Raw genomic sequence first — 21622 nt, 5'->3', positions numbered from 1 at the left:
ATTAAACTCTGGATGACCCCAGCAGGCTGCCTCTGAATTGCAGCTCTTGGAATGCCTAAAGCTAATGCTTGATTATATAAACTCTCCACCTCTGAGTTCTGTTTGGACATTTAGTGGGTTCTAGTTCCCAGGAGCTATTAATTTGCCTAAAATTGCAGTCTGTATCTTTGGTTTCAAGGTAGATCACTCAATCTCATCTCTTGCCCACAGCTCATGGTGTTGTGCATTAATGTTGCCCGGGCAGGGAGATTTCTGTACATTAGGGCTTCTTCCTAATCCTCAGCAACCTCCCTTATGGTCAACAGGGCATTAAAATCTGTCTCTTTCCTAATGTTATCTCTTTTTGTGAAGAGGTAAGGTTTGAGTATGACATGTCATATCTTGTCACAGTTCATAGTTGTCTAAGGAGGAATATTCAGGGCTGTGCTCATGCATAACCTGGCTGCAGTCAGATTTTGTAATAGCTTTGGAAAATACATTCAGGGATCTAATGGGTACTAGATTAGCCTTCACAGAGACTTTCCTCTCTCCAGCACATCAACTCCTCCAGCCCAGTGTGTCACCCCACATGTTATAGAGTGGGGATGATCCAGCTGTTGATTCTGGAATTGGAATTCAAAAATACACCAGCACCCCAAAACTCCCTGGTCTCCTCACCATTTAGTAAGATCCTATCTCCTCCAGTTAGACATGAAGCCTTGGCATGGCTACCTAAAAGAGAGGCTAGACAAAATTAAGAGAATAAAAACAGGTATTTATTGAAAGTAGATACACCTTGGGCAGTCAAAAGCCTCCCAGACGGGCTGCACCCAAGACAGATGTCAGCCACAAATTCTTCATGCAATTATAAGTTTGGTCCATTTACCTATCAGGGGTTAATCCTCCAATTACAGTTTCAGGTAATGAAGTCATTTCCCCCAAATTTTCCCCCATTCCTCCAACTCATTTTTGTTTATACTTTTCAAGAGCCTGAGACAGTGAGGTGTCCTTGATTCCCAGGCCTAGAAAGGAATTGTCTTGTCTGACCAAAATGTGAAGACAGTAGCTAACAATCTATATGGAGTTTAGAGTTATACACTAAAGAATTGTAGTATTACAAATACATGAAAAATAGAAAAGCTAAAATCCTAAGGCATCAGACATGCTTGCCACAAACATTCCATTTCAGTCTGGGAGGACACACCAGGGCAAAGAAGTCTGTGGAGAAGCCAGAGGTCACAGCAGACTTGGTGGAACTGTTGGGCAACGTGGGAGTCCCAAAATCAGCCCCCAGTCTCATCACTCATCTCTGCCCTTGGCTCTGCACAGCCAAGGAGGGCACACCACAGCCTCTTCACCCCACAACGCCACAAGCTGGTGCTGCCCTTGGGGCTGGTATTGTCAGCCTAGTGGTCCATGAAAGGTTGACAGCAGCCCCAGAGGCTGGGAGTGTGGAGCGAGCAGGAGCTGCAGCTCAAACCTGAGACCTGGAGAGACCAGCAGGAGCAGAACTGCTTGGAGCAGCTCTGGCTGTATGGGAGTGTGAGCAGGGATTCCCCCCAGTGCCAAGGGACTATCACCAGTCTTCCACAGTTACAGACACTGCTTTTCTGTTCCTTGAGTCTACAACAGATGTCACCAGGAATGGGAATGCATGTGTTTCTACAGGAGACAATGCTAAAATCATGGAATTATGGGATCATAGAGTGGTTCAGGTTGGAAGAGATGCTTCCTGGAGTTGCTCTTTGGGTCCCTGTCTCAGTCATGGTGTCCTCACCTGATTTAAGACTCTGTCTCAACCAGTGCATTCTCAGATGTAGTTTGGATCCCTGGCTCAGTCGTGACATTCCCAGAGGAGGTTTGGTCCCTGCCTTAACCACAGTCCTCAGACTGAAATGAGTCATGGCTCAACCAGCACAGGTCAAGCCCCAACACAGGGCCAAAAGCTCCTGGTTTTCACTGGGATAGGCAAAGCACCATTCTGTCAGCTGGGACACCAATTCACCAGGGTTTTCAGCCTGCTGAAGTGTAAAATCCCAGGATATGGGAGGTGAAAACTGCTCTGGGCACTTGCCCAAACCCTTTCACATACCCTGTCACTCAGGCACCATCCACCTCAGGGATTATTTCATGGTTCTCTCATGCAAAAGTTGTCTCCTCTCATGCCAAGATGACACTGGATTCCACAAACTGACAATAAGCCAACAGTGTTAATTAACACTACTGTTAATTTAGCAGCTCAGGTGAGGGTAAACAAGGACTTGGGGAGCCTGCAAAACAAAAGAACTTGTTTCATTCATGGATGGGAAGAGGGATGTGTATTCCCTCTCCACTCTATTGCTCCCCCAGCACAGCAAGGGCATTGCAAAGCACCCAGCCTTTGATCCTATCAAAGTGTTCCCAAGCTCATTTCAGGTGTCAGAGCACCTGTCACAGCTAAGGTTTAAATCATAACAATCCAAATAAACATCTGAGCTGTCCATCAGGCAACTGATCTGCAGTCCCTACTCAGGACAGTGGGGAGAGGTATTTCAGATGGTGATCTGATGTTAGAGGTGATCAATCACCCATGGGAAGTGGCACTCTCTTTGCATGGATGAAGGAAAGGACTGAGGTGAATGCCTTTGATATACTACACATAGCTTCACCATCCCAGTAGGGACATCTGAAAAGAATCTGAAAGTCTCATAAATCTCCTTTTCATATTATAAATAAGCAGAAACTGTGGTCCAGGATAGAGCTTGTCTGAGCTAATTGAGACTTTTCTGATATTTATTAGGATATATAATTCGAAACAGAAAAGAATTTATCTCCTTGACCTCCAGAGCAGGTGTCTCCACCTGAATTATTTGTCACAGATCATCAGTGAGGAGAAACAGGCAATTTCAGACCTAAATTTATCTCCTCCAAAAGTTACTGTACTGGTCAGGCAAGCCACATTTTGCAAAGATCAAATTTTCTCCCAGTGGTGTTCAAGAGAGTTTAAAGACTAAAAAACCTAAGTAAAAAAAAAAAAATTAAAATCAGAGTAGACATCCAGGTTTATTGAGAAGACTTCCACCCAAAAAGACACTGTCTACAATGTCTAGAGACAAAATGTTGGACATGAGAAAACCACTTTTTGCAACTCCAGTGTCAACTCCAAAGGCTCAGTGGGGTTAGGAGGAAGCTGATTTAGAGATGCAGCTGATTAGAGCAACCATTCCAACTTCTCTCCTACTCACAAAAACCCTCACCCTGCCACCTCTCTCCCTAGAGCACTTTGGACAGGGGTGTGAGGTTCAGCAGTCAGACACAGCTGCTGACCCAGGCTCTGATGGCACGTGGTGGGTTCACCTTTAATCATTTGCTGGAGCATGTCAGGCACACAAGGAAATGCATGTGGATCACACAATTGGTTCCCACCATTCAACCAGAGCAGTGAACATCCTGTTCACATTGGCTTTATCAAAATCTTCTGCCCTCTCTCTCAAATAATCCTTATAGCCAAACTGGGGAGATACAAGCTGGAGTTTAAGGTGTGTGAGAATTCCACTAGATGTCCAGGCTCAGAGGATTCTCACCAGAGCTAAATAGTGCATCTCCCACACAGACATCTTGATCCACTAAATTTGCATCATCAGAATGTCTTGATTTTACCAGAAACAAAGGGCAAAGGCTCAGACGAAAGAATACAGGAAGAAATGCCACTGTCTTGAGAGCTGAATAAATCCTCCTGTTTACCATCTCCTGTGCCAGTAAAAACAAACAAGCCAACAAAACTGGAAAAGCTCCCTAATTGACCACAAGGGAAGGATTTGCCTTCCAGTTCTTAATGAGTGGTGAGAAACATTCCACACTTCATTAGGGGCAGGGCCATGTGATGCCTTTAGGGGGATCACACATGTTTTAAAAGCATTGCAGGCAAGCCAGGCAGCAGGAGCTCTAGAGGAGTCTGATGCTACTGTAGAAAAACTGTTCCTCTGGGAATTCTTGAGGGCCTGTCTGTGCCAAGGTGAGCCACTTCTCTATAATATCTCCTCAGGAGTGCAGTGAGCAGCACAGATTCAATACCAATATAACACCCAAGAGAAGGATGAATAAAAAGGTAGGTAAAGGATGCTGTTGATTTCTTATGAAATTTAAAGATTATTTGCATGACTTTGTCAAATATTTCCCATCCTTGTTCAATACCCCTCATTCATCAAAGACATTTCCCTGGCAATCAAAACCAAATCTCCACCTGTAACACAAAGCCTGCAGTCAGGTGTCCACCCATAGGATGAGTTCTTTTCTACTCAGTCTTTTCCAACTTGGGCCTTCCCACCCTTAATTCATCCCAGAGCTCTGTAGTCACTCTAGGAACATTTTGGACATTATCCCTGGAGCCCACATCAAAGAGCAGCAAATGGGATTGCTCCAAAGGCAGGGCAAGCTCAGCAGCCTTCTTCTGCAACAAGAAACTTCTCAAGACATCAGATCAGGTTAGGAGACTGGTGCTTAAGTTTCCTAAGAGAGGCAGTCTCCTGAAGATGTCACAGGAGCAAAAATTATTTGAGCACGGGTTCCTCTGGCAAATTCCCTATTGTGTCTTATTGTCCTCACCAGTTTGCAGTTGACAGCACCTGAAGTTAAAGTCCACAGAGGAGTAGAAGCCTTTTTTGTATTGCCGAAACTCACCAGCTTCCAGCCTTCCTCCCCTTGACAACCTCCCCCTGACCTGGTTTGCCATGGTCCCCATCTGCCCTGCCTTCCTTGCCCTGTGCAGCTGAAGCTCTTGACTCCATGAGACGGGCACCCACCACGCAGCACTGGAAGCAGATCCACTCAGGGATCCATGCACAAGCTGGGCAGGATCTCTTGGCATTTCTCCCTTCACAGAGCTAATGCTCTTTTAAGCTTTTTAACATGGAGGATGCAAGAGGCAGCCCAGCCTGCAGGGCCAGGCTGTGGTGAGGAACACGAGCTGAGGGGATGGCCATCACATCCTGTTGTGATGAGTGCCAGAAATGTACAGACTCATTTGTGCTCATCTGCATAGCATTGCATGCAAATTTCTCCATGCCATGCATTCAAAGGAATTTATGATCTGCCTAAGTGCATCCATTAAGCAAAAACACCCTTTCATTTCATAGTGTTCAGTGGGCACAACCCTGGCTGGGCTGGAGCATGCCAAGGCACCTCAAGGCCCAAAGAGAATCCCCAGTCACGACCTGAAGAGTGGAGGAAGCCAAGAAGCCTGGGAAATCTCTTCCAAGACTGGTGAACAAAGGAGAAACGTTGAAGCTCAGCAGTGCAGTTCAGCTGCCTGGAGGAGAAAGACAAGTAGCAATCAGAAGGTGCTGGGAGGAAGAGAGAGAGGGAAAAGGACATGGTGTGTCCTCACAAACGGGATCCATTTGGTGTCCAGACAAGGACTGCAGGACTGAGAGGAACTTGGCCTTTTGTCAGTGGGGTTAAAAACACCATCCCAGGACGGCCCTAGGCCACTGGTCCTGATCTGTAGAAGATTTCTCCAGCAACTGGTGTGAGTATTCTGCCCATAATTACATGCTCCTGTCCCAGAAATTTTAGGAAATCTCATTCCAACCGCAAAACAAACATCCTTGAGGGAAATGTCATAGTATAAACAAAGAAGTGAAAGGCACCAAGAACCTGAAACACAGCCTGTATCATCTGAGATGTTTTACATTTCAGAAGAGCTTGTCAGAAATTTCTCAGTCTGCTTGGGCAACCTCTGAGCCTGGGGCAGTGCAGGAGCAGTATAAAAGCCACTGCAGGTCCTTGGTCTCTCATCTACTTCACTCTCCTTTTTCTTCTTAAGAATTAGGTGAGCCTGCAGTCCCTTTTCCTTCTGCTACTCCTGGAGGATGAAGCCATTACTCAGTGGACAGGTGTTGTGGTTTAACCTCAGCCAGCAACTGAGCATGACAGAGCTGCTCACTCACACTGCCCCATCAGGATGGGAGAGAAATTCAGAACAGTAAAGATGAGGAAATCCATGAGTTGAGATAAAAACAGTTTAACAGGTTTAACAGGTATAAAAAAACCCCAGCACACAAGAAAAGCAAGGAATTCATTCACCATTTCCCAAGGCAGATGGGTGTTTTTTCAACCCCAGGGAAGGAGGGCTGCAACATGTGGAACGCTGACTTGGGAAGACAAACACCTTAACTCCAAACATCCCCCTCATCCTTCTTCTTCCACATATTTATATGCAGAGCATGACACCCATATGGTCTGGATTATCTCTTTGGTCACTAAATGCCTTATTTCATTGCTTGGCAACAGACTTCTCTCACCAAAATGGCAGAGTGGTTTTCCTTTTCTATTACCATGTCCTTGGTTTTGTTGACTATACTGTGCCTCTGTAAATATTCTGTTTTGTCTCTCAAAATTTGACATCCTGCCAACTACACATCTCTACTGGTGGAGAGGGAGCTTCAGACAGAGTATATTAGAGAAATCCTGTTGAGTTGAGAGGTGCAGAGAGGACATTTGGCTTTCTAAATTCCTCCTCAGAGAGGAGTCTGGGTTAGGCTGCATCCAATCTTAGCTCTAGTCTGTCAGTGGTTTAAGTAACTTTGTCCCACAGGATTAATTATGGAAAAATTTTGTTACACACACACACACACACACACACACGCATATATATATATGTAAAATGAATTAATGTGAAAAATTATTAGACAAAATATCTTAACCAGAATTACTTACTACACAATATAAAACATAAAAGTATTAGTACTGTATAGAGTATAATAGGATAATGTACTATATCAAAGCAATTATATTTAAGCAATTATATTAAAGCGAGCAAAAATAAATGACTATTAAAATAGTGATGCAACTCATCATACCAATGCTCATGGGCAGATCTCTTTTACTTGACATAAAGGAGCATTCTTGAAGGGACATTTTCACTCCAAGGCAGGAAAGTTCATACACACATCTAAACAGGAAAATATTGGAAGAACCTATTGTATAAAATTGTACTGGACTTGTAGAGTATGGAGTGATTGGAGTCATGTATCCGTGGCTGAAACAATGTAAGGATGTTGATTTCGGTTTGGTGAGCCAGATACAGCCCCCCCCACCTCAGTCCACTCCTGTTAGCTTCATAAATAGGGCATTCTCCAAGTTGCTTGACCACATTACAGGGCAGAGCATCCTGCTACACTGTCACCTTTCCATCACTCCAGGAAGACCCAGGGCTCTGATCTGTGTCTGCCACATCCCCACAGAGCAACACCTTTCTGTCTGGCAGCTGGGGAGAGCATGGGGAGAGAGAGGGACCACACAGAGGCACAGGCTGGGATGCAGCAAAACTTTAATGAGTTGGAAGAAGGAAAGAAGTTCCTCTGAGTGGGCACCATAGTACAGGGAGCACCAGGGGGATGTAGGAGACTCTGTCCCTTGGCCAGGGTGCAGTTCACACCTTGGATGGGACTCAGCAGTGATCACAGCCCAGGGGAGGACAAAAACAGAGAGAAGAGAGAGAGGAAGAATACTGGAAGAAACAGGCAAGTTAGACAAGGACCATGGTTTCAGAGAGCCCAGTCACCCCTCCTCCAGTGCAGGTGGAGTCATGGATGCTCAGTGCTTCTGAAAGCAATGGTCAGGATCTCCATGCTCAGTCCATTTCCATCTTCTGGGTTCCAGGGGGTCCTGCTGTGGGGCTGTCACCAGCAGCTTTAGCAGATCCTGTTGCAGTGGCGGTTGGTGATGCAGGAGATGTCAAAGCCCCCAGAGTTGATGGGCACTCCATCACAGCTGAGGATGCTGCCAACAGCAGCGGAGGTGGAGGATCCCACCACGGTGTTCTGTGGGAAGGAGCTGAGGATGGGGCCAGGCAGGGTCACCACCACGGGCGAGGGTTCGATGACGACATGGGAGCTCTGGCACTGCCTGACACAGCACTCATTGCAGCTGCTGCCCAGCGGGGTGGGACCACAGGGGCCACAGGGCTGGCAGCAAGGGTCGCAGGGCCGGTAGCAGGGGGTGCAAGGCTGGTTGCAGGGTGTGCAGGGCTTGTAGCAGGGGGTACAGGGCTTATAGCAGGGGGTGCAGGGCTTGTAGCAGGGCGTGCAGGGCTGGCAGCAAGGGTCGCAGGGCCGGTAGCAAGGGGTGCAGGGCTGGCAGCTGGACATGGCTCTGGCTCACAGGTGCACCTGGGAGAGAAGAAAGAGACACGATGGGGATGGTTGAGGAGCCACCTCTCCACCCACCACAAGGGAGCCAAGACACAGGCTGGCCTGGGAGATGCAGCCAGTGCACAGAGGACCACACAACACTTTGCCTGATCCCCACCACTGGGCAAGGACAGATAGACCCACAAAAGAACTTTCTTAGTCAAGAGAACAAGAGTTCCCCAGCCCAGACACAGCCCTCTCCACACCAAACCTTCTCTCCACCACCCCTCCCCAAACAGGCAGCCTCAAGCCCAGTATAGGACACAGCTTCCAACTCACTTGCTTCCAAAGGAGAAGAAGAACAGTGAAGTGGATGAGAGAGTGAAAAGCTGGGATGCCTTTTATACCTGTCCTGCACTGCCCCAGGTCCAGAGGAAGTCTCTCTGGAAACAATAATTTTCTGAGAAGCTCATTTCAAGTGCAAAACACTCCAATTAATGATATGGGCTTGTTTTGTTTTCCTGTATGGCTGCATTTTCATTGCCTTCTTTGGCCACACACGTTTCTCCCTGAAGGCTCCTTTTTAGAGATGGGCAGGGACATCCATGGACTTCTGGGACAGAAGCTCATTGGTGCCAGCAGAAGATGAGTCTTGAGTGCCACAGGCATTGCCTGCAGTCCGCGGACATTGGCTTGGGGCACTCCCGTGGGCTTGTTTGCAGCCCCATGGGCAGGAAGGGCCCTGCTGCTCCAAGCCTGGAATGCTTGCTCAGATGCCAAAGGATTACCAAATGTGTTGATGTGCCACATCCTCTTCCTCCCCCCCTCCAAAATCTCTGATTGACACTGGCCATTGCTTTTGCAGGTTGGTCGTCAGCGCTGCTGCTCTTGTCTATCTTCCTCTTGATGCTGCTCTTAGGAATCCTTGGTGCACTCATTGGGCCTCCTCCACTCCATGGACTCTCTCTGATAGTCCCCTACCAACACAAACAACCTCATCATGTCCTCTCCCAGGATGCTCCAGCCTTGCCCTCCCAAGAGGTTTCTCTGAGACTCCTTTGCCACAGGAGCCCACAGGGCTCAGGGGGAGGCAGTGATGATCCTCCAGAATGTCAGAATAGAAAAGTGAAAACATGAAAGGTGCCACATGAAAGATGGTCAGGTTTAACCCTCCAGCTCCGACACAACAAAAGTATGTTGATCGGGATATTGTCGTATGTCGTTTTCAATGTCCTTAATGGCATTCACCCCGACTCCACAAGCTGCTTGGGCAACTCTCCCAGGCTTGGGCCCATTCTCACAGGAGTTTTTCCTGATGTCTCTTCAGAATTTCCTTTCACATTGCCCCGGTACCTAAGCAAGGGCAGGCAAACAGCCCTGCCTCCCCCTGAGCCCTGTGGGCTCCTGTGGCAAAGGAGTCTCAGAGAAACCTCTTGGGAGGGCAAGGCTGGAGCATCCTGGGAGAGGACATGATGAGGTTGTTTGTGTTGGTAGGGGACTATCAGAGAGAGTCCATGGAGTGGAGGAGGCCCAATGAGTGCACCAAGGATTCCTAAGAGCAGCATCAAGAGGAAGATAGACAAGAGCAGCAGCGCTGACGACCAACCTGCAAAAGCAATGGCCAGTGTCAATCAGAGATTTTGGAGGGGGGGAGGAAGAGGATGTGGCACATCAACACATTTGGTAATCCTTTGGCATCTGAGCAAGCATTCCAGGCTTGGAGCAGCAGGGCCCTTCCTGCCCATGGGGCTGCAAACAAGCCCACGGGAGTGCCCCAAGCCAATGTCCGCGGACTGCAGGCAATGCCTGTGGCACTCAAGACTCATCTTCTGCTGGCACCAATGAGCTTCTGTCCCAGAAGTCCATGGATGTCCCTGCCCATCTCTAAAAAGGAGCCTTCAGGGAGAAACGTGTGTGGCCAAAGAAGGCAATGAAAATGCAGCCATACAGGAAAACAAAACAAGCCCATATCATTAATTGGAGTGTTTTGCACTTGAAATGAGCTTCTCAGAAAATTATTGTTTCCAGAGAGACTTCCTCTGGACCTGGGGCAGTGCAGGACAGGTATAAAAGGCATCCCAGCTTTTCACTCTCTCATCCACTTCACTGTTCTTCTTCTCCTTTGGAAGCAAGTGAGTTGGAAGCTGTGTCCTATACTGGGCTTGAGGCTGCCTGTTTGGGGAGGGGTGGTGGAGAGAAGGTTTGGTGTGGAGAGGGCTGTGTCTGGGCTGGGGAACTCTTGTTCTCTTGACTAAGAAAGTTCTTTTGTGGGTCTATCTGTCCTTGCCCAGTGGTGGGGATCAGGCAAAGTGTTGTGTGGTCCTCTGTGCACTGGCTGCATCTCCCAGGCCAGCCTGTGTCTTGGCTCCCTTGTGGTGGGTGGAGAGGTGGCTCCTCAACCATCCCCATCGTGTCTCTTTCTTCTCTCCCAGGTGCACCTGTGAGCCAGAGCCATGTCCAGCTGCCAGCCCTGCACCCCTTGCTACCAGCCCTGCACCCCCTGTTACCAGCCTTGCACCCCCTGCTACCGGCCCTGTGACCCTTGCTGCCAGCCCTGTGGCCCCTGTGGTCCCACCCCGCTGGGCAGCAGCTGCAATGAGTGCTGTGTCAGGCAGTGCCAGGATTCCACCATCGTCATCGAACCCTCGCCCGTGGTGGTGACCCTGCCTGGCCCCATCCTCAGCTCCTTCCCACAGAACACCGTGGTGGGATCCTCCACCTCCGCTGCTGTTGGCAGCATCCTCAGCTGTGATGGAGTGCCCATCAGCTCCAGGGGCTTTGACCTCTCCTGCATCACCAACCGCCACTGCAACAGGATCTGCTAAAGCTGCTGGTGACAGCCCCACAGCAGGACCCCCTGGAACCCAGAAGATGGAAATGGACTGAGCATGGTCATTTAGAGGCACTGAGCATCCACGGCATTTGGGAAGAGCTGTGCCTAGGCTTTCTGAAACCATGGTCCTTGTCTAACTTGCCTGTTTCCCACTGTTCTTTCTTGTCTTTGCCTTCATGTCCTCCCCTGGGCTGTGATCACTGCTGAGTCCCATCCAAGGTGTGAATTGCACCCTGGCCAAGGGACAGAGTCTCCTATATCCCCCTGGTGCTCCCTGTACTATGGTGCCCACTCAGAGGAACTTCTTTCCGTCTTCCAACTCATTAAAGTTTTGCTGCATCCCAGCCTGTGCCTCTGTGTGGTCCCTCTCTCTCCCCACGCTGTCCCCAGCTGCCAGACAGAAAGGTGTTGCTCTGTGGGGATGTGGCAGACACAGATCAGAGCCCTGGGTCTTCCTGGAGTGATGGAGGTGTGGGACACAGGCTCCTGCCTACACTATGTTCCTGGTAGCTGAGGAAAATAGTCCTGTCTCCCTCAGAGCCAGGAGCCATGAGGCTCTGCCTGACTGCACCCCAAATGCAAATTCCTCACCTCAGCCTTTGAGATCACCCTGCAGATGATTGGGAGCCCAACCAGTCTTCTCGTGAGGTGTCCATTCCCCCCAGCTGCATGGTAGATGGGAGGAAAGAGTTAAAATGAAAAAATGGCAAGGAGAAAGAAAATAAGTTGGTTTTAGAGCTCTTTTCACTCAAAGCCAAACTTGCACCTGAGAGATGCTAAAAATACTCAGTGCGGAAATTTCACTCATTTGTGTTTGCTCTGGATTGTTTTCTGCCTGCTGAAACTGAAATCTCTCAGAAAATATAACAGGATGTTGTTTAAAACTTCAAAGCATTTTTCCCATAGGCTTGGGCTTTCTTGTCTCAGGGGATGTGAGTTCAGAAGCTCAGAGATTATAAAAACACAGCCTTGCGAAAGAATGGACCTGCATCAGGTTCTGAGTTAAGCAGGGCACAGGCCTCTTGAACAATGCTTTTTGTCCCTGTCATGGAGTTACTTTACCTTTAAGGGAGTTGGAGTTGCTGGGAAGTGCTTGGAGTCTTTTCTCCTGACCAATTATCGGTCATTGCTGAGAATTGACAGCAGTTTAGGCCATTGAAAAGTGGGATCAACTTGTGAACCCTACCTTAAAATGTAAAAGCAGAGCTCTCTGGGCTCTCTTTGTTTCCTGGCTGTGGAGGGTGGCTGAGCTCCAGGCCTCCCGTCCCTGCCCAGGCCATGCGGCCGGGCGGGGATGGGGCCGGGCCTGCCCCGTCTCCCAGCCGGGAGATGGGGGGGCCTGGGGAAGGTTTTCCTCGGGCCCGGGCCGGGCCGAGCCGATCTCTGGCTCGGCTGCAAGTTTTGCTGTAACTAATTCACTAGAAACTGCCCAGTGAAGAAAGAGAGAGGCCCTGGACTTGCAGCGAGTTGGAACAGCGACCACACGCTCCAGAGCAGCCATGAGGAACTTTCCATCGCAGACGGCTCCAGCTCTTGTTCAGCAGAGATCCTCAAACCATCTACAAAAGCCTGGGCAAGATGTTAACTCTTTCATTACCCAGATGAGACTTGCGGATTAATCTTTTTATCCAGAGAGAGAGAGAGAGAGATCAACATGAAAAGAGACTTTATAAACTACCAGTGACAGGAAAGAAAAGAAGCTTCAAGAAAGGTAGAGAATTAAGAAGATGCTTTAATTAAGCTGAAATATCTCCCTGTTAAAACTATGGAGATGGACAATGAAGTCCTGAAAAGAACTCCTTTAATTCATGATATAGGATCTAGAGAGGAATAGTGTTCAAAGTGTAAATTTGAGTAAAGAGTAATTATAGTATAGTGAAGTGCTGGGAGATTTGAAGCCCTGAGAGGCCATGAGAAAACTGTTTTCTTGTGAAGCTCACAGAAACAGATGAAGAAGACTTTTTTTTTTGCCTTTGAATAACTTATCCTTAAAAATACTATCTCTAGACTCATGGCCCATATGCACTTCAGAGTGATGTGAAAATGGGAGGAGTGAACTCTAATAATAGCAGCTCTGAGCAGCTAACATTAGGGCAATCGAAAACTATAACAAAAATAGTTTTCTTGTGAGAAACTCCATAAATTAACAGGAAGAAACTTCTGTTTCTCTATAAAGATTAGTAAAAAGACTAGCAAGAATTAATACTGTTTTAACCATCAGAGTTCCAGAGTTTTTGTCTCTGTTGTCATGTGAACAAGGGAATAGTGGGTGGATAGGGGATGGAAGGGTTTTTCTGGAAGTTTATTCTGGTGTTCTTATTATTGTGGTTTGTCAATAAACTTTCTTTTTTTTTCCCTTTTAAGTTGTATACCTGTTTTGCTCTTATTCTAATCTATATCTCACAGCAAGAAGTAAGTAATTTTCTTAGTTAGTAGTTTAAAACCACGACAGTCCCTTATAAAATGGAATAAGCTCAGCAGTGTCTGTCTCCCCATTTTGCCAGCATGGTGATGGAATTACATCTGCCCTTTATGCTTTAGGTGTAGATCTTGGCCATTTTGGTTGCTTGCATGTATTTCAGTTCACACATTTGGTGTAGTCAGCAACTGCCAAGAGCAACCATGCCATGGCTGCAGAAAAGGTCAGGGAGTGGGGAGGCTGTGACAGTGACTCCCCACGTTTTGGGATGGGCCAGCACTGAGCACTGAACCTCTGTGTCTGCTTTCCCAGCAACAGTGGCTCTGCCATGGCTTGAAGTTGATGAAGCAGCTGTGGTCACTCCACAGTCAAATTGGTTGGGTGAGAATAACCATGGAAAGCTGTTGCATAGGTAAAACATTATGAAATATGGACCTTCTTCCCCTTGTACAATCATGGCTAGGGCCTGCTATTCAGCTAAGCAGAAAAGGACTATGGGAAAGTGACTCAGCTGAATTGGAGGTAGAAAACCAAGTTATAGGACCATTATATGCTCACAGCGTGGTTTATAGTGGTTGGTTGAATTATATTTGTTATACTTAAACAGAATGTACCTGATAATGGGCTAACTGCTTTAAAAGGCTTGGGTTTTGCTCTCCTTTGCACCTGCCTGGTGCAAAGCATTGTTTTACTTCATATAGAAAACAGCATCTAAGTCTGCTCAGAAATTAGCAGGGAGGTTGGGATGGTCATTAGTCACTGGTCTCAGAGCTTTTCACCATGAGGTTACAGCCACACAGGACCAAGTGAGAGAGCTGAAAGAGGAAAACCGTGCTTTAAACCATGCAAAGGAATTTATGTGAGAAGCATATCCTGCTCCAAAGGAGCAATGCTGTGAGCAGCAAAGCACTATGGAACAGCTGCAGGGGCACATTGCTAACAAACATAGGCAAAAATATAGGAAAAGTAAGGTCTTAATTTCCCACGTTTATGTGTTTTTTAAGGAATCCTCATGGGATCCTGAGGCCTGGGATGAAAATACCTGGATGAACTCCAAGACTGAGTCTGAGGCAAACTCAGCATATAAGGACATGATAGAAGCACACCCCCTCATGCAAAGGGAGGGGCAGCAGGGTCTGCAGGCAGAGGGGTAAAGGTGACATGGCCCTATACCCCAGAGGAGTTACAGGAATTTTTAGAAGCTTGCCTGCAGAAGAGCAGCAAGAGCACACTGCCACAGATTTTCTGAGCATGGGATGGTGGCACTACATTTATTCCTTTATTAGTAGGTGAAAAGGATCTCTTATCTCCTATAGCCGCTGCTAATAAGGTCCAACAGGGGTATGCTCAGCTATGGACTATCAGAGGGCCTGAGGGACAGGATACTGCTTGCACCTACACTATGTGGAGTGGTTTGGACAGAAAGCACACATCCTGCTGAGTCAGTGTGGTCCTTTGGGATCTGGTGCACTATGGAAGAAGGCATTAGTTTGCTGCAGCAGATGGGAGCAGCTCATGCCCTGATCACAGGGTCTGATCCTGATGAAAAGGCACTAACAAGAAGCATCAAAATGCAGTTTGTAAAGGGGGCACCTGATGAATTTAAAGGAGCAGTCACATGCTACTGGTAACATAAGTGTCTTAACAAATGCCTTGAGGGATATTGGAGCTGTGATCCCAGAGCTGGCTGTGCAGGTGTTGAGGGAGGATAGGCCAGCAAAGCTGAAAAGCATTACCTCATGGGAGACAAGGAAACAAATGTGGAACAATTGCATGCAAGCCACTGTTCTACAGTCAGAAATAGATGGAGTTACAACATCAGAAATGTTTTGCCATTGGCAAAAGTTGACATCTGCAGAAAGAAATAATCCCCCCCAGCACCTCTCCTACCACTGCAAAGCACCACAACTCCTGGCAGAGTCCAAAGCAGCAGGAGCAGCAGGTTGGTGGGTCCCCACAAACAGCAGCATTGCAGCCTCTCACTGGGAGCAGGTCATTAGCCATGCGGCCCCCCGTGTTCCTCTAACTATGAAGTGGCATCTGGAGGAACTCTGCATGTGTCAGTTCTGGATACAGGTGCAAGAATTACTGCATTACATGGTGATATTGCTGCTAATGAGGAGACTTCCCAGACCTGTGCCTTGGGGAGCATTTCCACCCCCACCCTCCAAGCTATAGGAGACTCATGACAACCCCAGTTGTCATGAAAGTGTTAATTTCCCCAATTAAAGAATATATCTTTGGCATAGCTGTGCTGGCAGGGTGGGCTGTTGAAACACTGAATGATCACCTTTGTTTCAGGACTCCACAAATGGGATTTCCCACTCAATCTATGTCTGCTTTGTGTGGGCTCCCAGTGTCCTGAATGGGTGTGCTTGAGGTTGCTCAAAAGATCACCAACAAGGGTATAAGCAAAAGTCAGATTTAATATTAAACCACAAAGCACAACAGATTTTTTGGCAAGATTCACTCTACTTACAAAGGGCAACTAAAGCACAACGGGGAAGCAAGCAACAACAAAACCAAACAAAATTTAGGCAATAAAAACAGAAATTAATTGAAGTTACCTAGGGATGTGTGTAAAAGTGTAAACCAGGATGAAAAGGAATGCAGCCTAAAGTTTAACAACACTTAAACTTAACAGTACTTTTAACTTAACTTATACCTTAATTTATATCTTAACCTTAACAATCCAACAGAGAAATAACACTTAATAGCACTTAGCCTAAATTATAATGGTAACTTGACCTAACTTCCAGATTTGCTATAGCATATGCACAGAGCATACACACACAGACACAGAGTGCAGGATAAGGTACCTGTGAAAAATTCCTCCCAGAGGTCAGTGAAAACACTCACTTCAGAAGTTTGCATCTCCTGACAGGCGAAGGATCAGGCCTCGAGGAGTGAGGGTATCAGCCCAGGACACGTTGTGGTTCAGTGATCCTCCAGGTATAGCAAACCTGAGGGTTTGCTGGCTCTGAGAGGCCCCCTCAGAGGGAAATTGCTGGTCACAGCCCACTGCAGGCCAGGAGAGCTCAACCAGCCCCATTTTGGAGTTCTGTTTATAGGGGCACAATAGAGTGGGCTTTAGTCATAACAGTGTTTCATCCTGGCCACAGTTTGGGTCAGAACTTTCTTTGAAAGTGTGAGAACAGGAATGGTATGCCATTCAGGCCAGAGAAATATTTTCCAAGGTTGGTCATGAGAAAAACAGAAGCTCATTAGGAGTTCCTGGGAGTGGACAGTGTTTTATTAATAAGCTCAGAAAGATCTGAGCCCAGGTGGTGTTTTCAAGGATGAGGCCTAACAAGCATTTTCTCAGATCACACCGTAGCCTGGAAAGGAGTTAAGGGAGAATGCACACCACAGGATCCTGTGGCACTTCCAGTGCCTGCCAAGGTGGTGAATGTAAAGCAGTATTCTGTTCCAGGGGGTAGAGGACATCACTGAACCAACTCCTGCACTCCAAGGAGTGGTACTCATTGGAGACACCATGACTACTTTTAATGACCTTATTTGGGCCATTTGAAAATCGGATGGTACTTGTAGAGTCACTGTTGATTGCAGGGACTTGAATAAAGTCACCTCCCCCCTCACAGTTACTGTACCAGACATGGTTACCGTCATGGGAAAAAACAGCTTTACATCCCTGGAAAGTGGTAATGGATCCTGCCAATGCTTTGTTTTCCATAGCCTTTGCTTCAGAGAGTCAGGGCCAGTTTGCCTCTACCTGGCAACAAAGCAATACACTCTTCAGGTATTGCCTCAGGGACACAAATACTGTCTCTCCATTTGCCAGCAAATGGTAACAGACACAGTGCTGTGGTTGGGTGCTGTCAGTGTTTACCCTTCTATTGATGATCTATTGATTACAGCAGAGTCATGACAAGAAACTGAGGCAACTGCTGAACCCCAGACAGCCCTCTTACTCTACCAGGGATGCAGAAAATATGGGCCCCTGGTACTATTATGCATTTTTGGGGGATAGTATGGCATGGATAGCCTAGAGAAATACCAAAGAGTCCATCAGTTCCTGTGTACCAATCAAGATGAAACAACTACAAACTTTCCTGGGGCTTTCAGGATGCTGGAGAACTTCCATTCTATACCTGGCAGTGCTGGTGCCTCCCTGCAGAAACTGGCTGGGAAGAAAGTCGTTTGGCACTGGGTCAAGCACCACTCAGAACCTATTGATGCCGCAGGAATGCTTTGATTGTGTGTCTCCAGCTGTACATTTAAGGGCATTACACAGGCCCTGGGGGAGAATTCAGCAGGGTCATGGGGCTCTGACTACCTGGCAGGTTACTTACATTGGCCCTCTACCTCCATAAAGGGGTGGTGTTTTATATTCACTGCTGTGGAGAAGGTGTCAAGATTGCTCTTTGCTAAACTCACCAAATACGCTCCATCCTCTGTCAATATCAGATTCTTGAGTTCTTGAATTTCAGGTATCTTTGACAAATACCTAGGCTTCATCTAGGGGTGTGTCTTGTTTTAAGACAGTTTAAGAGTAAAATGGGTTACATCCCCCTATAGTTTAAACCAACCCCTTTTGACCAATAAGGAGAAATGAATACAAGTAGATAAAAGTGAAAAAATAGAAGTTTTTTAAAAACAAAATAGCAACAGGCAAAAAAATAACCATAATAGTCACTGGTTGCAAAGTTGCTGAAATCTCTCAGATTCCTCAGGAATAAAGAAAAAATACAGGAGTAACCCCTTTCCCAAGATGGTGACTTCCACAGATGACCATATTGTGGGGAGACAAAGGGAAAATGGCATAAACAGCCATCCCCAAGGCAGTACAGTTCAGCAGATACAAAGAATATGGTGGACAAACCCCACTTGCTCAACCTTCCCCCTGAACAAAAAATATCTGGGAAGGTAGGAGTTTATAAAGCGGTTTTAGTGGCAGATGGGAATCACTGACATTTCCCAGGGAGCTCTGGCCCCACTGGTGTCAGCCTCTGAGCCTCTGATAGTGTTGGTGCTGCTGTTTCTGAGTTGCTGGGATGTTTCTTGGGGGTAAGGGGGAGAAATGGTCTCCCCAAGCACCAAAAATGGCATCCCCTGTCCCCAGCCAGCTCTGGCCCCAAAAGGTGTTGCAAAAGTTACCCTGGAAGTTTTTGATTGCAAAATCGAAGGTTGCTGCTGCTGCGAGTCCAGAAACCTGCCTGAAACAGCCCCCTCCAGAGGCTGGAGAGAAGAGAAACATTACAAAGCACAGTACAAAGAAAGTACAAAGAGGAGCCTCTGACTTGACCAAGGTCTACAAGGCAAGAGAGAGTCTGCCTGCATGCTTGGACCTTAAATAGCCCGGCCCTCACCTGCTTCATAGTTCTGTTTTCACCTGCACCACAGAGTCTCAAGAAGACAGTAATAGCTTTGGACACAGATAGATATGGAATACAGTGATATTTTCAGCTACACAGGACAGGAGAGTGTTGGAACTGTTCTTGGTGCCACAAACCCCCCATCAAATTGAAGTTTGGTCTGAAAAAGAAGAAACCAAACCTCTTCAATCTGTGTGGACCATCACCCCATCTCAAGCTACCAAGGCTGGAATAATTTTAGCTGAAGGAGCTGGACTACAGATTAGTATTAGTAGAAGGGGATAACACTCCTGTTTTTCTTCCTTAGCTGTGATGGCTCATTGCACTTTGTAAAATTGCACAACAGGCACATGTTGTACAAATGCTCTGGATGCATTTGTACAAGACTGTGGGAATCAGCCTTGCGGAGACACAGGACCAAAAAGACTTCACCCCTGAAGCCCCAGGCAATAACTTCAAACCCTGGGAAACATTTGTTGAGGTTGAGGTGAGCTTGAAAGACCTGCCCATCATCCCCTAGTGTTATTTTGTTAAATTATGCTGATTATTCCATGTTCTTCTCCCCTATTGGTTACTAGTTTCCCATATATGGTTATGTTTCTAGAATATTCCACCCCAATGTTATATATTGTTACTTCTTCTTCATTTCTGGTCTTTGGAATCTGTCCCTATAGGTGTGTGGGTTATGGGTCTCATCCCTACTTTACTTTCCTTATTAAAGTTCTTTTATTTTCGGACACTCCATCGAGCCCACTCCTTTTATTTGCACCTCAGCTGCCCTGTGTCAGGGGACCCTAAAGCTTTAGGGATTGTTGTGGTCACCCTCATGGCAACACAGGATTACTCTATAAATACTTGTGTATTTATTTATTGTAAAGGTAAGGTTTTCCTTTTCATTCTCCGCATAGAAAATACAGAGTACCTGAGGTATACCTCCACCTAAAATGTAAACTGGACATCAGAGGCAATTGTTGCCCAAAATGTAGGAATAATTGCACTGCACCTGGAATCTGTGGGATTCTGCCACTCTGCTGCACTTCTTTCAGCTGGGCTGGGCTGGGCTCTTTTCAACTCAGCTGGAATGGACACTCCATTTTGTTCTGCCCCTGTTCCCCAGTGTTTTGTCTGCCCAGAGAGGGCATTAAACCATGGAAATATGTTTGTCATGGCATATACTTTGTTATTCTGAGTCACCTTAGGGGTGGGGGCCAGGTGGCATTTTGCCTTTTCTGGTTTCATAGGTAAACCACTTTTCTCTATATTGTGTTGTTTATGAGTTTTGTCTCAGTAAAATTGTGAGTCTAACATTTTTAACTTCTCGCAGTATTCTTTTAATTTTTCCCACCACTGGAAAGAGGGGTGTCAAGCAGTTTTAACTTTACCCCACTGTGTTTTTAAACCATTGCACATTGGAAAGGCCAGTGTCAGTGAGCACAAGAGACTAGTCATGCTGGAGGAAAGAGGCACTTTTGCTCTTATCAGATACACAACTTCGGTGCTGTGTTCCGGTGCCAGCACGGGGAAGGCCAACACACATCTGCTCTTGTATCCCACAGCAGCTGGTCCCAGGCAGAACAGTCAGCTCAGCACATGGTTCAACACTGTGGGGAAATGCAGTCTCCAGCAGCTGGAGGAATTTCCAGTCTTTAATAACAGTTCCTCTGTGCTGTCCATGCTGCCCTGGTGCAAGCACCTTCTTTGGGCAAAAGCCTGGAAAAGAGAGGTGTTCCTGTGCAAGGGGCACAGAGATGGTGAAAGGTTGGAGGGGAAGCTGGGATGAGAGGTTTAGGTCACTTGGCCTGTTCAGAGGAGGAGGAGTTGGAGGAGACCAAGAGGAGACCTCGTCCCGGTCTACATCTTCCTCATGAGGAGGAGTGGATGGGCAAGAACTGATCTTTTCTTTCTGATGACCAGTGACAGGACATGAGGGAATGGCTGGAGCTGTGTTTGGGCAGATTTAGTTTGAATATCAGGAAAAGAGTCTTCCCCTAGAGGGTGGTCAGATATTGAACAAGCTCCCCAGGAAATGGTCACAGTCCCAAGGCTCTTGAGAAGAGCTCAAGAAACATTTGGACAATGCTATCAGGCACAGGGTGGGATGGCTGTGGTGTCTGCGCAGGGCAAGGATTTGGACTCGATAATCCTTGTGGGTGCCTTCCGGGGTATTCAGTGATTCTATGAAGGCTGAGCTCTGGGCGCAGTTGCTACTTCACCTCCACAGCCAGACATGTCCAGTCAATGAACCTCTTCCTGATAGCAGCCATTCTTCAGAGGATGGACAAAGTGGTGAAAGATTCTGTGGTGGAACTTTTATCTCTCCATGTCCCAACACCACATTCCTTGTAGACTATACTTGCCTACATTGACCTGGTCTCACTGCAATGTTCCAAGGGCTGAAAGAAACTGTTAAAGGCTCCACCAACTCCAACAGTTCAATGACAAAAACTTTTTTGGTCTTCATAGAGGTTTTTATCATACCAAAAAAAAAAAGGAGGAATTGTTTCCAGGTGGAGCATTTAAGCATAACAAAAGAATTCTGGCATGCAGTTTTTGTGTGTAGTGGACCCTCTAACCACAAAGAAGTGGAAATTTCATGGCATGGAAAGAATTGGCAGATGTGGACCAAGTTATCCTGGTGCACTACAGAAAGAGAGGTTCCACATGAACTTTCCCTCCACAGAGATTAAAGTTGGCCATGGATGCCATTAGCAATGAAATCCCTTTGGCATCTGGAATATCATTATCCTGCTAGCTTTGCAAGATTTAGAAGGCAGAAAGTAACCCAATGTCTGACTCAGCAAACTTGATGTAAGCCTGTGTTACCAGTCGCTACAGAGGCAACCCCAAACACCTCACCTCCTCCCAAAAGAAAGATTGAGCAACATCTCTTTCCCTGGTCATCTTGGGAGAGCATTTGCAGGGGAAATGACACAGAGGCAATGGC

At 46.9% G+C, this 21622-nt stretch overlaps 1 long non-coding RNA gene and 2 pseudogenes across 1 annotated transcript; 1 reads left to right on the top strand and 2 right to left on the bottom strand.

Annotated features, from left to right (window-relative positions):
• Positions 1–733: 733 nt before the first annotated feature.
• LOC147649128 (uncharacterized) lies at positions 734–12235 on the bottom strand. The gene is made up of 4 exons (XR_015279548.1): positions 12110–12235; positions 11515–11588; positions 6819–6910; positions 734–5266 (listed from the first exon to the last, which is right to left on the bottom strand). It is a non-coding gene; the product is annotated as an uncharacterized LOC147649128 (long non-coding RNA).
• Positions 7653–8108, bottom strand: LOC111943304 (feather keratin Cos1-2 pseudogene; annotated as a pseudogene).
• On the top strand, positions 10544–10915 carry LOC111943295 (feather keratin Cos1-2 pseudogene; annotated as a pseudogene).
• Positions 12236–21622: the final 9387 nt, after the last annotated feature.

Source organism: Cyanistes caeruleus, chromosome 27 (assembly GCF_971803275.1).
Source record: "Cyanistes caeruleus chromosome 27, bCyaCae1.hap1.1, whole genome shotgun sequence".
Taxonomy (NCBI): Eukaryota; Metazoa; Chordata; class Aves; order Passeriformes; family Paridae; genus Cyanistes; species Cyanistes caeruleus.
The sequence above is the reverse complement of the archived record's forward strand: the minus strand, read 5'-3'. Positions and strand labels throughout refer to the sequence as shown.